Source organism: Ambystoma mexicanum, chromosome 1p (genome assembly GCF_040938575.1).
Source record: "Ambystoma mexicanum isolate Mex_15411 chromosome 1p, UKY_AmexF1_1, whole genome shotgun sequence".
Classification (NCBI taxonomy): Eukaryota; Metazoa; Chordata; class Amphibia; order Caudata; family Ambystomatidae; genus Ambystoma; species Ambystoma mexicanum.
The window spans coordinates 333,065,044-333,079,503 of NC_090921.1; positions in this window are offsets into that span (position 1 = coordinate 333,065,044).

Below are 14,460 nucleotides of genomic sequence, written 5' to 3' on the forward strand. Positions count from 1 at the left end.
GTGCAACAGTATACAATCTGCTATGCTAAAAAAAAATTGACAAGCTACAAAACAAATTTCTATCGCATTACCAAACTCTTCTCCAGCATGGGGTCTGGCATGGATTCACATGCTCATGAATATTCCCCGTCGTCAGGCTGGGAATCCTCGGTAAAGAAAAAACCAGTATCAGTTTCGTTTCTGATCTGTCTTTCGTAGTAATAACCAATCACTGGTCTCTGCGTCATACTGACCACAGCCAATGACTGCCCTCTACCTAAGCACCGCCTCTGGCAGCCATCTTCAGATTTTTACCGCACGTTCATGTGTTGGGATCCTCGTGCTATTGCTCTCGAGCGTTAGTGCTATTTTTTCGCGCTTTTTCACAAAAACTTCGATTCTTTCGGTCAAAAGAGCCTCAAGCTCCACCGATCCTACATCCGATCAACGGGGACCCGTGTCGGATTCATCTGTGCCCCTCAAGGGTGAAGATTTCGTCGAGCTACACTTCGGAGGACTCCAGAAGCTTCTCAGGCCCGGTCTCGGAGATGGCCCAGGAGAAGGGAAGCTCGACGCCCGGAAAGCTGTTCAGGGCCTGCCCTGGATGCCAGCTGCAGAACGTCTTCAAGGAGGACGAACACTCTTTCTGCCTTTACTGCCTTCATGGGGACAAGACGCACGTGGAGAAGGACTGTGCGTTTTGCGGCAACATGTCGGAACGGACCATGAAGGACCGCCATCAACGTCTCGCCAGCTGGCTGGAGGGTAAGAGCCCGTCTGGCGAGAAGAAGAAGAAATCTGAGCGGTCTTCTAAGACCTTTGAGGGCGCCCCGGCGACGGGGGCCCAACATAAGGCCAAGCACCGCGAGTCCGCTGGCACCGGGAGCGCCGAACGGTCGGGCTCTACGGGCGCCAGGCAGGGCGCACCCTCCCCGGCACCATCAACCACGAGCCAACGCTCTGGGTCGGGTAAGAGGAAGGCCGAGCACCCGGCGAAGCTCCTGGAGAGACCCCGGTCGAGCTCTAAGGCAGAGGAGGAGCGTGGCAGTGCCCCCTCCCTCAAGGATAAGGCGGTGAGCGCACCTAAGGTGGTGAAGGCCTTGATCCATTCGACCAAGCCCTCTATCGAAACGGTCGCGGCGGCCCTGGCCCAGCCTGTGGAGGCTGCACCAGTGGTGGCGGCCTCGGGGCCCAGAATCTCCCTGCCTCCTCGGAGGGAGTCTTCTTTCGTGCCCATCGATAGGACCCCCGTGAAACCCTCCGTGGGGAAGAAGGGGGGGCAGGGCGTCGTCGTAGATTCGGCCTCAACCTCAGAAGAGGAACTGATCGAGGTCTTAAGCCACGGCCTAGGCGTGGAACAAGACCAGCCCGTCGGAATGGGCCCCGACGCAGGTGACGACGACGACATCGTCGAGGATACCGACGGGGCCCCTGCTCGCCCGTCGGATTCCCCTCTGCCAGCGCCGCAAGACAACTCAGCGGCCATTTTGTTGGCTATACAGTCCTTATGCTCCGAGATAAGGACGAGACTACCGTTACCGACGGAGGAACCTCTCCCGTCGGGGGATCCAGAACCGGGACCTTCTGGTGTTCCCCCTACCAAGAAAAGAAGGATCCATCCACCGCCTCCTTTTCAACCGTCGCGCCCCGTCCAGCCCTCCTCCCCGTCCACCCGAGGGGATGATACGGGGACTGACACGGCAGCGACGGGTACGGACGACGAGGCATACGACGAGGATTTTCCGTCGTCGCCTCCCACCAGGGCTTCTCCGCCCGACGAGATTGGATCGTTCCACTCAATGATCGCCAGGGCATCCGAGCTTTTCCAACTCTGCCCTGAGGAGAAGAAAAAGGAAGGCTTCCTTTACCAACGGCGCGAGACCAAGAGGAAGACGGTCCTCGCAGTGCCTCTGTTGGACGACATTTGGGATGAGGGCCTTTCCCTCCTCAAGAACCCTTCCACGACGCCAGCAAAAAGAGACCGGTACGAGAAAAAGTACCGGGTCCCGGACTCGGCCCCACTATGCCTCCGGGCGCAGCCTACCCCGGACTCCGTCGTCTCCGCGGCAGCCAGGAAGAAAGCGGGGGGGGGTGCGGCCTCCACGTCGACTTCCCCGCCGGACGGCGAGGGAAAGAAATTGGATGCCATGGGACGCAGAGTCATCTCGTCGGCGGCGACGACGATTAAAGCGGCCAACGCCTTGGCTATCGTGGCCCGCTACGACAGGGAACTCTGGTACAAGATAGCTCCCCTGCTGGATTTTCTGCCGGACGACAAGAGGGCGGAGGCCCTTGAGATCCTGCAGGAAGGTGAGGTGGCCTCGGACCACGCCATCACCGTGGCGACGGACATCGCCGACACTGGGTTCCGCCAGATGGGCAACGGCGTTTGCCTTCGACGTCGCGGATGGCTCAAGGCTACGGACTTTCGGCAGGACGTCCAGGCCAGGGTCCTGGACATGCCCTTCGACGGGAACAACCTGTTTGGGAAGACAGTGGACGATTCCCTTCAGGCCATCAAGGCGGATACTGAGACGGCCCGGGCCCTTGGAGTACTGCAGCAACGGCGGACGCCCTTTCGGAGCGGCGGAGGCAAGGGCGCCTCCAAAGGTTCCGGCGGCGGTTTCGCTTCCTACCGTCAAGCGGCCCGCTCGTCGTCGCAAGAGGCCTACAGAGGACGAGGCAAGTCTGGCGGCCCCCGCCGTCGTCGCCAAGGAGGCCAAGGCGGCAAGGCCGCGTCCAAGCAGGATTGAACCGGCCGTGGGGTCGGGCCCCCACCGAAGCACCCCGGTGGGAGGCCGGCTGGCGGGCTTCGTCAGCGTGTGGGAGTCCATCTCCACCGACCGTTGGGTGCTGGACGCCCTGGCCCGGGGCCACGCGCTCGAGTTTCAAAGAAGGTGCCCGCGCGTCCCCCCCGTGGCCAGGAAAGAACTTCACGTCCCTCAACTTCTCCTGGAGGTAAAGGCGATGCTCAGAAAGGGCGCCATCGAACTCGTCCCAAAGAGGCTTCGGGGCTCCGGAGTCTACTCGCGTTACTTCCTCGTGAAGAAGAAGACGGGAGGATGGCGCCCCATCCTGGACCTGCGACGCCTGAACAAGTTCATCAAGGCGCAGAAGTTCCGGATGGTCACCCTCCAGCACGTCCTGGGTCAGCTGGAGGAAGGAGACTTCCTATCGTCGTTGGATTTGGAGGATGCCTACTTCCACATTCCCATCCTAAAGGGGCACCGAAAATTCCTCAGATTCGTGGTCCAAGGGCGTCATTACCAGTTCAAAGCCCTTCCCTTCGGACTGCGGTCGGCACCCAGGGTTTTCACCAAGTGCCTCGCACCGGTGGCGGCGCAGCTGCGCCGCGAGGGGATTCACGTCTACCCCTACCTGGACGACTGGCTCATCCGCGCCAAGACGAGGGAGCTCGCCGTGGTCCACACGGCAAGGACCGTCCAACTCCTCACGGACCTGGGATTCTCCGTGAACTACGCCAAATCCCATCTGGTGCCCGCGCAAGTCGCACTGTTTCTGGGAGCGAGGCTCGACACAGTGTCCCTTCTGGCCTCCCCGTCGGAGGAGAGGACCAGGACCATCTTGGGCAAGGTGCAACGGATGTTGGTGGCCGACGCGGCCAAGGTGAGGTCCATCAAGTCCCTCCTCGGGATGATGTCTTCCTGCATCTACCTCATTCCCATGTGCAGGCTCCGGATGCGCCCGTTGCAAGAGTTCCTGGATGCGCGCTGGATCCAGACGACGGGCAGCTTCGAGGAAAGGATCAAGCTCGACGAGAGTTTCCGACGAGCGATACGGTGGTGGGGCACCCGCGCGCATCTGACGGCGGGCATGGACTTCCAGACCCCAGCCCACCAGGTGACTGTGACCACGGATGCCTCCCTAGAAGGGTGGGGAGCGCACACCGAAAATCTGCACGCAAGGGGACTCTGGCTCCCGACGGAGAAGTCCCTGCATATCAACGTCCTGGAGCTCCGTGCAGTGTTTTGGGCCCTCAGGTCCTTCCTTCCGTCCCTCAAGGGCAAGGTGGTGAGGATCTTCACCGACAACACCACCACCATGTTTTACATCAGGAAACAGGGCGGTACCAGGTCCCCAGCGCTGTCCAAGGAGGCGCAGGACCTGTGGCATTGGGCCGTCGCCCAAGGGATTCTTCTGGTGCCGTTTCATCTGGCAGGGATAAAAAACACCATCGCCGACTCACTCAGCAGGGAGCTGCGCTCGTGCCACGAGTGGGAACTACGGCAGGATCTGGTGGATCGCCTCTTCCGACGGTGGGGCACACCCCAGATCGACCTGTTCGCGACGGCGACGAACACCAAGTGCCGGAGGTTCGCCAGCAGGTTTCCCCAGACGAGGAGCATGGGCGATGCTTTCTCGTTCCCCTGGGAGGGCCTGTCCCTCTACGCGTTCCCTCCCTTGCCTCTGCTAATCCGGCTCGCCAACCAGCTCAAGAGGTCACGGTGCAGGATGATCCTCGTCGCACCTGCGTGGCCGAGGCAGATATGGTTCCCGGACCTTCTGGACTTGTCGGCGTCCCCGCCAATCAAGCTGCCGGCGGACGCGGATCTACTCTCCAGGGAAGGAGGCGCCATCCTCCACCACGACCCGAAGTCGCTGAACTTGCAGGCCTGGCTCCTGCAGCGCTAGAGTTTGGAGGATACGACATACCGGCCGATTGCAGAGAGGTTCTTGCAAAGGCCAGGGCGTCCTCGACTCTTAAATGCTACGGACACAAATGGAAGAGGTTCTCTGTCTGGTGCCACGCACAGAAGATTAACCCTCTACGGATTACGGCTCCCCAAGTGCTGCCGTACCTGCTGACGCTGGCCAAAGCTGGTCTGGCACACGCGTCCATCAAGATTCATCTTGCTGCGATCTCCCGATACACCAGAACCACGGGCCGGACGTCCTTGTGGTCTCATCGTCTGGTGAAAGAGTTCATGAAGGGACTGTTCAGATCGTTCCCGCCGGTGAAGGCTCCGGCCCCGGCGTGGGAGCTCAACGTGGTACTGACCAAACTCATGGGACCTCCGTTCGAGCCTCTGCACTCGGCCCCGTTGAAGTTTCTATCGTGGAAAACAGCTTTTCTCGTGGCCATCACCTCCGCACGACGAGTGGGAGAGATCCAGGCCCTTTCCTGCAAGGCCCCGTACTTGACTTTCCACGACACGAGGGTAGTGCTCAGGACGCACCCCTCCTTCATGCCCAAGGTACCGTCGGACTTTCATCTCAACGAACCCTTGGTGTTACCTGTGTTCTTCCCGTCGCCTTCGTCGCCGGCTGAGAGGACTTTGCACTCGCTGGATGTAGCTAGAGCGCTGAAGTTCTACGTGGACCGCACGAAAGGTTTTCGGAAGACGTCACAACTCTTTGTGAACTTTGGACCTGTCAATCAGGGGAAGGCTCTCTCGAAGGCTTCCATCTCCAGATGGCTCTCCGGCTGTATCATGTACTGTCACCGGTTGGCAAACCGACCGCTGCCTGGCCGTCCGAGAGCCCATTCCACCAGAGCGATCGCAGCTACCACGGCGTTCCTATCTGGTGTGCCCCTGCTGGACATATGCAGGGCTGCTACGTGGAGGTCGACGCACACCTTCACGAAATTCTACTGCGTCGACCGGGATTCCAGGGAGGAGTCCAGGGTCGGCCAAGCAGTGCTGCGCAACCTGTTCGCCTGAGGTGAGCCTGGTGAGGAGGTAAGATGCTTAATGTTGAGTTGATGTGATGCTTAATGTTGAGCCTTTGCCACCTCCCGTGGTTGTGCATGTGTGTACTGCTATGTATTCTTTATTCATGAGCATGTGAATCCATGCCAGACCCCATGCTGGAGAAGGAACAAGTTACTTACCTGTAACTGTTGTTCTCCAGCATGGGTCTGGCATGGATTCACATGCGAACCCTCCCGCCTACCCCTCTGCGGCTCTTCACTTGGTCATACTGCCACTTCACGTGCTTCCAAATCTGAAGATGGCTGCCAGAGGCGGTGCTTAGGTAGAGGGCAGTCATTGGCTGTGGTCAGTATGACGCAGAGACCAGTGATTGGTTATTACTACGAAAGACAGATCAGAAACGAAACTGATACTGGTTTTTTCTTTACCGAGGATTCCCAGCCTGACGACGGGGAATATTCATGAGCATGTGAATCCATGCCAGACCCATGCTGGAGAACAACAGTTACAGGTAAGTAACTTGTTCCTTCTCAATCAAAACCAAAGCCAGCCAGCTCTATCCTCACAATAGTAAAAATACCAATTTTCCCAAATTCGCATTTAAAGACATCACGGAAACAGAAGTCATTGACATTCTTAAACATCTCAAACCATCACAATGCAAGGTCGAAGAATGCCCCCCCAACATTATCAAGGATTGTGCTGAGCCACTGGCCCCTCTCCTCTCCGCTTTCATTGAATGCCTCATTTAAATCAGGAATTGTCCCCAACAGCCTTAAAGAGGCATGGGTGCGCCCCCTCCTAAAAAAACCTACACTAGACCCCTCCCAACCTAACGATTACCGGCCCATAACAACCGTCCCATTTCTACTCAAACTACTAGACAAAGTCACTCACACCCAGATTCAACTCTTGTCTAGAAACCAACTACATCCTAGGTAAAAGGCAATCGGGGTTCCGCAGGAAACCACACTGTTAGACCTAAAAAATCAAATAACTCAAATCCTAGACAAAGGCAAGCCTGCCCTACTCCTCCTTCTCGACCTCTCGGCAGCATTCGATCTTGTTGACCATAAAACACTCACATCACATCTCACCAATGATGCTCACTTCTCCGAGCATGCTGCTACCTGGATCACCTCTTTCCTTGAAGGGATAGCGATGAAAGTCTTTTCCAACAGTGCTCGTGCTATGCCCACCATCATTCACTGTAGCGTACCGCAAGGATCATGTACTGCCCCAACGCTGTACAATCTTTTCACTAAGCCTCTCTTTGACAGACTGGATGCACTTGGGATTGCATACACTAACTATGCTGACGACACCCAAGTGCTCCTTCCCCAACCGTCTCATATACCCAAGATGCCTCCACCTTTCAACAAATCTACACCACCATACAAGCATGGATGGCCACCAATGGCCTCTTTCTCAATGGGGATAAGACCAAGATCCTTATCCTCGGCCAAAAATCCACCTAATCTAGACACCAACTTTAACATTGACAACTGCACCATTCCAGTACTATCATCTGTTAAAACACTAGGGGTACATCTAGATGCCACTCTCTCAATGAACGAGCAAGTCAGTGCTATAGTTTCTGCCTCAGCACCAAACTCATCAACGCCATCAAACCTTCCTAACTAAGGTCAACTGTCTCTCTATAGCCAGAGCCACTATAGGAGCCAAGCTTGACTATTGCAATGCCTTACTCACGGACTCTTCCACAAAAAACTTAAATAGGCTCCAAACTACTCAAAACAATGCACTAAGAGCTGCCCTAAGCATAACAAAAAGAGATCACATTTCGCAAGCAAGAAAAGATGCACATTGGCTCCCAGTCAAAAACCACATCACTGCACACAAATGCATCAACTTCACCGCGCCATCCTACCTCTCGCACACTCTATCTAGACCCACCTCAACTGGGCCCACTAGAACCTACTACACAAACCAATTGACCATCCCACGCATCCACAGAGCCAAAGCAGGAGGAATAGGCTTCCCATACTTGGCGCCAAAGCTATGGAATGCGCTTCCTTCTGCACTCAGGGCAGAAACGTCCCTCTTTGCTTTTCGCAAAAAGCTCAAAACGGCTCTCTTTAACTAAACCCCTCCATTATCCGCGCCACTAACTGTCTGATCCTCCCTGGTTTCTCTTCTTTGCTTACAACCACTGTAACTAAATTGTGTTTTTTGCTACTCCTTATAACTAAGTGTGACCTCTTTTTACTGATATACTAAACAGAGAGGATGCCCTATGTGCTGAAAAATTCAATAAATGTGTTGAGGACCAGAGAGTGTGTTCTTATTAAAAATATATCATTTCATTCTGTTACAATTTCATAAAATACATCATTTTTGAACAATCATAAAACAACAATTCATTTCCAATCAACATATATTTTTGTGAACAAGTGTTTTGTGCAAATAGCGCATTTTTGTGTAAACATTTCTCCTATGTGTATATCACTAACACACAAATCTAATTTGTATAGAGACATTCTAAATAACTTTTACAGTAGTAATCTTCCTACTTTGACAGTCCACCATTATGTTCTCTTTTTACTGATACCTGTGTAACTAAGTTGTTCACCCCTTTATGTAACCAGCGCCACAATGCTTCCGAGCAGCTGTGCGCTTTACAAATCTGAATACCATAAATAAATAAAGGTTTGGGTACAATCAGGAGCTCTCTGCACTGGAGCTTTACAGAGGCATCTTTCAGCCCATTAAATGCCTTGGCACACTCTTCATTCCATCTCACTTTCTTAGGGTACTTGGGTGAAGAGATGACATTCAGTGGAGCAGCTATGGGACCCATAGTTCTCTATACTATTTTGGCAATACGCTGTGAGACCCAAGAATCCTCTCACTTGGGTCCGAGTAGTAGAGGTGGCCCAGTCCTGTACAACTTGACCTTTACTAGGCAAGGGCTTAATCTCACCCCCTCCCACTTCATGACCAAGGTAGACCACCTTACTCTGACCAGTTTGACCCTTGCCTTCATGGTCAGATTGGCCTCTTCTATAGCCTGCAACACTTGTCCAAGGTGATGTTCTTCCCAAGTGGGGCTGAACACTGCAATGTCATCCAAGTATGCTATGCAGAAGTTCTCTAACCCATTCAGAACATTATTCACCATACTTTGGGAAGTGGCTTGTGCTTTCTTTACTCCAAAGGGCATGACCTCGAATTGGTACAAGCCTTCAGTTGTAGAAAAATGCAGTTTCTTCGTTGGCATGGTCTATCAGCGCTATTTGCGAATAGCCTGAGGTTGGGTCAAATGTGCTGAGGAACTTGGCAGCTTCAAGTTTATCCACCAGCTCATCTTTCGTAGGTAAAGGATGGGCATCAGTCTTGGTGACTGCGTTCAGTGCCCTATAGTCCATGCAGAACTTTAATACTTTGGTACCTGCCTTTGGCACTAATACAACAGGACTAGCCCATGGACTTTATTAGGGAGAATTGGGCCAATTCCTCTGTACCTTAGAGACCCCAAGCACCTTTGCTGGATTTTGAGGACTTTCATTTTTTTATCTGGATAGAGTGAGACCCCGTTTCCCATTCTGTCATGTATTTTTTCTATGATTTGAACTCTGTGTTTCTTTTGGTTGTGGAGTCTGACAAACTCCATAGGCATCATCTTTTACATTGTACCACACAGCACCCTCAGTGTAGTGGCACAGGGAAGTCTTTAAGATTCCCCAAAGGTTTAAATAGCTTTCTCTTGGATAACTACTGTTTCCAAGAACAGTAAAGTGAAATTGACTTTACTTACATTTGTAACTTTCTAGACCCATCACACACTATCCCACACATGATTGCTGGAGGGGTTACTTAGTATCCCCTTCGTCCAGTTTCTCATGTAACATTTTTATGATACCCTTTCCTCGATGAATGGCTTGTGGCAGTAGTTTACTTTTAACTACTGTGGTGTGCTTTTACTGCGGGCTGCGGTCGCAGCTGCAGTAAAGCACCCAAGGGTACCATTTTTGTCAAAATGACCCCAGTCTTCTTTTTTCACCATTTCTTTGTGGAAAAGTCCTTCTTGAGATTTACTATGCGTGCCAAACCAGGTTTGGTCCCTTTGTTTGTTTTGTCTTTGGTGGGATTCACGAGTGAAGCCCGCCTCTGGCTCCAGAGTGTCTGGCAGGGACAGGTAGTGAGGGAGGTGCCCGAAACTCCCTATGCTTAATCCCCTTGGTTACAGGAATGCACCCAAAGGTGTTTGGCCGGCTGACTGTCCGACAAGTACAGCCACCCTGCTGTTTGACTGCCAGCTGGCTGGAATGAATGGGAGAAACCTGCATAAAAGGCAAGGCTTTTTGGCTTGGAAGGCAGAATCGACCCCTTGACGAAGGAATCCAAAGAAGAACTGGGAAGAGCTGCATGCTGCAACTCCTTGACCGTTGGTTTGCCCGGTGAACCCCTGCTGCTGTGCTGAAGCTCCGAATTCGCCTCAACTAGAGAAGACCTGCAAGGACGACTTCTGCCCTTGAGTTGGTGGGACCAATGAACTCCAAAGTGAACTCATTGCGGCATCCTCTCAGAGCTGGCTGTACTTCCTTGGTGCTGCAGGAACCCGAAGTGCCAGGGAGAGGAACACCAGATTGAGTGCATCACTTTTAAGTTGGACCCGAGCTGCTGGAAGTTCCTCCGGACTCCTAGTAAGCAGGACTGACCAAGCCTGAGCCACCTCAACAGAGTGCTGTACCCCAGATGCGAGGAAAGTCCAAAGTGGTATCCAAGAGTCTATGGTCTACGGTGGTGCTGTTTGCAGAGATGCAAGGAGCTGAAACCGCGAAGTGCCACTGAATAGAGGTTTGTCTTTTTCTATCACCGACCGTTGTGTTGCAGGAGTCCCCAGAAGTCCTCCCTCTTGTCCCCACGACTGAGGCAAAGGAACAACAGTATTTGCAAAACCACACTGTAACTAAAGCCAGCTGGAACGATTTATTTTAACCATAGGTACTGTACAGTCTAAGAGAACTTACCTCTTGTGTAGCCTTACTTGATCTCAGTTGAGTCTTGTCTTGGTTACTTCTGTAGAGTTGCTACAGCATCTTTACCTCACAAGCCTAATTCTTCTTTTCTAAAAAGACTTCTTAAAACAGTGTGCAAGACTTTTTCGCCTACAAGAAGTGCATCAATTCACCTAGACTTTTGCCCAATTGACTTTGGCCTAGCCTGGCTCCCTGAATGACTCTTCTCTCCTCTGTTTGTGTGTTTATACCTTCCTTCCAGTAAAGGGTTAACTTGCTCTACATTGGGGGGTTCAAAAGTACTTACCTACTTCAGAATATTTGTGTGATCTCTTGTCTATTCTATAACCCCTTTTCTTTGACACTCACCTCAGTATTTCTCTAAATGCAACTGTGATAAATTAGTACCCGGCAATGGTCGCCCTGAATGTAACACGCATTTCGATTGGCCCGCGTCGGGGCAATACCTGACTTGCTAATGCCCCTGCTGCTCAGGCATATTGCTTAATTAATATCCACAGTGTCTTAGCTATTTAAGTCACCTTAGGGTGTAGGAAGTATGTGTGCCATCCCAAATGGGTATTTTCTGATTTAGAGAAACTGAGTGTGTATTTTGAAGGTATTTGTGTGTTGCTATTATATTGCTCCCTTCTGAAGAAGGCTTATTCAAATTGACTGTTAAATTAATAATTGTTTAATCAAGAAACCTTGTGTGTATTTGGATACTTGTCACTGTGAATCTCCCCTACTGCTCACATTGGCCCCTCTTGAGATAAGTATGGCTTCTCAATCACGCTAGCAACTTGTGTAGTACAGATTTATACCAAAGGTTGGGTTCCTATTGCCAGGAGGTCAAGGTTGTTGTAGTGCACCCAAAGGGTACTGCTCCAAATCTTGCCTAACTGACTTGTAGAGGGTTTGATAACCCTGTGGTCAAGCATCTTGTTAACCGTCTCCTTTATATGAGTCTGACATGATCAGACATTCTGTAGCCCCTGCTTTTGACAGGGGGACTGTCACCAGTGAGAAGATCATGCTGGCCCCAAGCAGTCAAGCCTGGTGTCGGAGAAAATAGAGCAGGAAACTGAGTTAACGTAGATTTGAACTCCTTGTTGCTGCAGGGTCAGATCAGAAGAGGGTTGTAATCCTTTTATCTTTCCATCCGACGGCTGTCCCCTGATGATATCTGGGAGAGGTTCACTCTCCTCCTCCTCTTGGTCAGAGGCTAGTAACAAAGCTCCTAGCTTTGGTCTGGTGACATAGGCCTTTAGATGGTTAGTATGAAGTACCCTAGAGGCCTTCTTGGGGTTGCTAAACCCTACTAAATAACTGACCTCTCCAAGTTTGCCTACAACTTTGAAGAGACCTATCCATTTGTCCTGTCTTGTGTGAACCATAACAAGAACTAGCTCGTCTGGAGAAAACTCCTCCTTCGAGTGGATTGTGTTCTCCAACATGTTCCTCATCTTAGATGTATTCCATCCAGCTCTAGCTGCTTCTGAAAAAATAATTGGCAGAAGGCGCCGTGCGTCGATGTCTTTGAGTCGATTGTCCCATGAAGGCCTCCGTCGAGGGTGATGTCATCAGGTATACAAGTAGCACGCGTGGCACCCGTTGGCCTCAGTTCAGTTTTTCCGTGGTGCATGTTGCTTCAGAGATTCGGCGCGCGCCTCTAGTTCTGTGACGCAGTAAATACTGAAGAGTATTTGATATGTCCTCAGCATCTATTCCGACCCCGCGAACGGGTTTCAAAAAGCGTAAATCTTGCGGTTCGAAAATGTCCATCACATACACGCATCGAGAATGTCTGTGGTGTCTCGGGGAAGGCCACGACATGGAGGCCTGTACGAAGTGTCAGGCGATGACAGGGAAGGCCTTGCGAGAGAGGAAGCGAAAATTGCAGGTAGGTCTTAAATCTGACCGGAAAGCCTCTAGCGTCAAGTCGAGGTCCCATGAGAAGTCTCCTCGACGCGAAAGGCATCGGTCTAGATCCTGAAGCGATTCCCATCGCCCTTTGTCTTTGACGAAAAAATCCAAGAAAAGACGCCACAGGTCCCCTTCCACCTCGTCCTCGGACGAATCCCCAAAAAGGATGAAATGCCTCACAAAACATTCTTCCTCCGAAGAGTGTGAAGCATTCAGGGTGAAAATGATGGAGGTGTTTGAGAAAGCAAAGCCTCTGTCTGCGCCTTCTTCTGAAGCTGGCCGGGAGCGTTATCGCTTCGATACTCGCGCGCCCTCGAGCCCGGGTGATCGAAGAAGGAAGGATCGGGAACCTTCCAGGACGCCGAGCGAAAGACCGCTCGAGTCGACCGCTCGAGGTCACTGATGCCATCTGAAACACGACGCACCTCGAAGGGCAAATCTTTGAATAGCGCCTCAACGCGTTGAAGCCGGCTCCTTCGACCACTATTTCGTCGGCGCCATCGATGCCTTTGTCGACGTTGACCCCGAAGCTCTCGGTGCCAAAGGCTCCAGTTCAGCCAACTCAGCCAGAAAAAGAAAAAGAGAAGGCTGCAAAGGCTGTAATGCTTTCAGGTTCCACTAATACACCTCTCCCACAAAAGGCTTTTAAACCTATTCCAAGGAAGGGATTTTTCAAATCCCTGACTTCAATATTTGAGGAACAGGAGAGATCTGATGAGGAGAATGTTCCTTTTGGACTGGAATATGGTACCCCAAATGTACCAGAATGCCTGATTTCTGAAAAACGCAGGATGAGGGACCTGGTGGAATCCTTACATAATGCAAGTGGCATTGATACATCGCCTGAAACAGATTTTGGCAGGCCAGAACCAGGGGAGCATGCCAGTCCCCCATACCGTCAACTAATGACAAAAGTGCTTGATTATTTAGGATGGGCTACACCACCAACCCAATTCTTCCAGGATGATTTGACCGATATATTGGATCATGGTCCCACCGAAGATCCAATCCTACCCTTCCATGTAGCCTTCCAAAATAGGGTGGCCAAAAATTGGGAGACTCCGGATTCTATTCCTCCTGTGAATAAATCCCTTACTTCAAAATACTGCCCTTCCAGTAGCGACCCCGGATATCTGTCTAAACACCCCACTCCCGAGAGTCTTGTGGCTACAACGAAAATGGCGTACCCTTCTATCCCTCCGGATAGGGACGACAAGCCTGTGGATGGTTGGGCACGCAAGCTATTTTCAGCTGGGAGTATGGCGTAAAAATCAGCCAACTCCACATGTGCCTTGGCAAAGTTTTCGTACACTCTGTGGGAGTGCATTGCAATGGCGGCAGAGCACATACCAGAAGGGGACGAAAGGGAAGGATTCCTAGCCATTGTTAGAGATAGAAAGGAGGCCATGCAGGAATCCCTTCAATCTGGATTGGACACTGGAGATAGTGTGAGCAGTCCATGGGTACTAGCACGGTAATGTGCAGATTTGCATGGTTACGGAAGTCTGGTTTCGCACCAGATGTGCAGAACCGTCTTCTGAACATGCCCTTTGACGGGTCTCACCTTTTTGGCAGCAAGGCTGACGAGCGCCTTGAGAGGTTGCAGACCTCAAAAGCAGCTGCCAAGTCTCTAGGAGCTGCTATTAGGCAACCTCAGCCTTTTTATGCGCCAGGACAATCTTGGAGGGGACAATTCTATCGTTACTACTCCGCATATGGAAAGGCGAGAGGAATGGCCAGTCAAAGGGGCCAGAAAAAGGCCACTCGAGGTGGACGAGGAAAACGTGCAAAGCCGACTCCAGCTGCAGCCTTTTTACCATCAGCGGCTGCAGCAACCGCCACAAAACCGCTTTGAGGTCTTGCATCACAAGACACCAGTGGGAGGCAGGCTGTCGCAG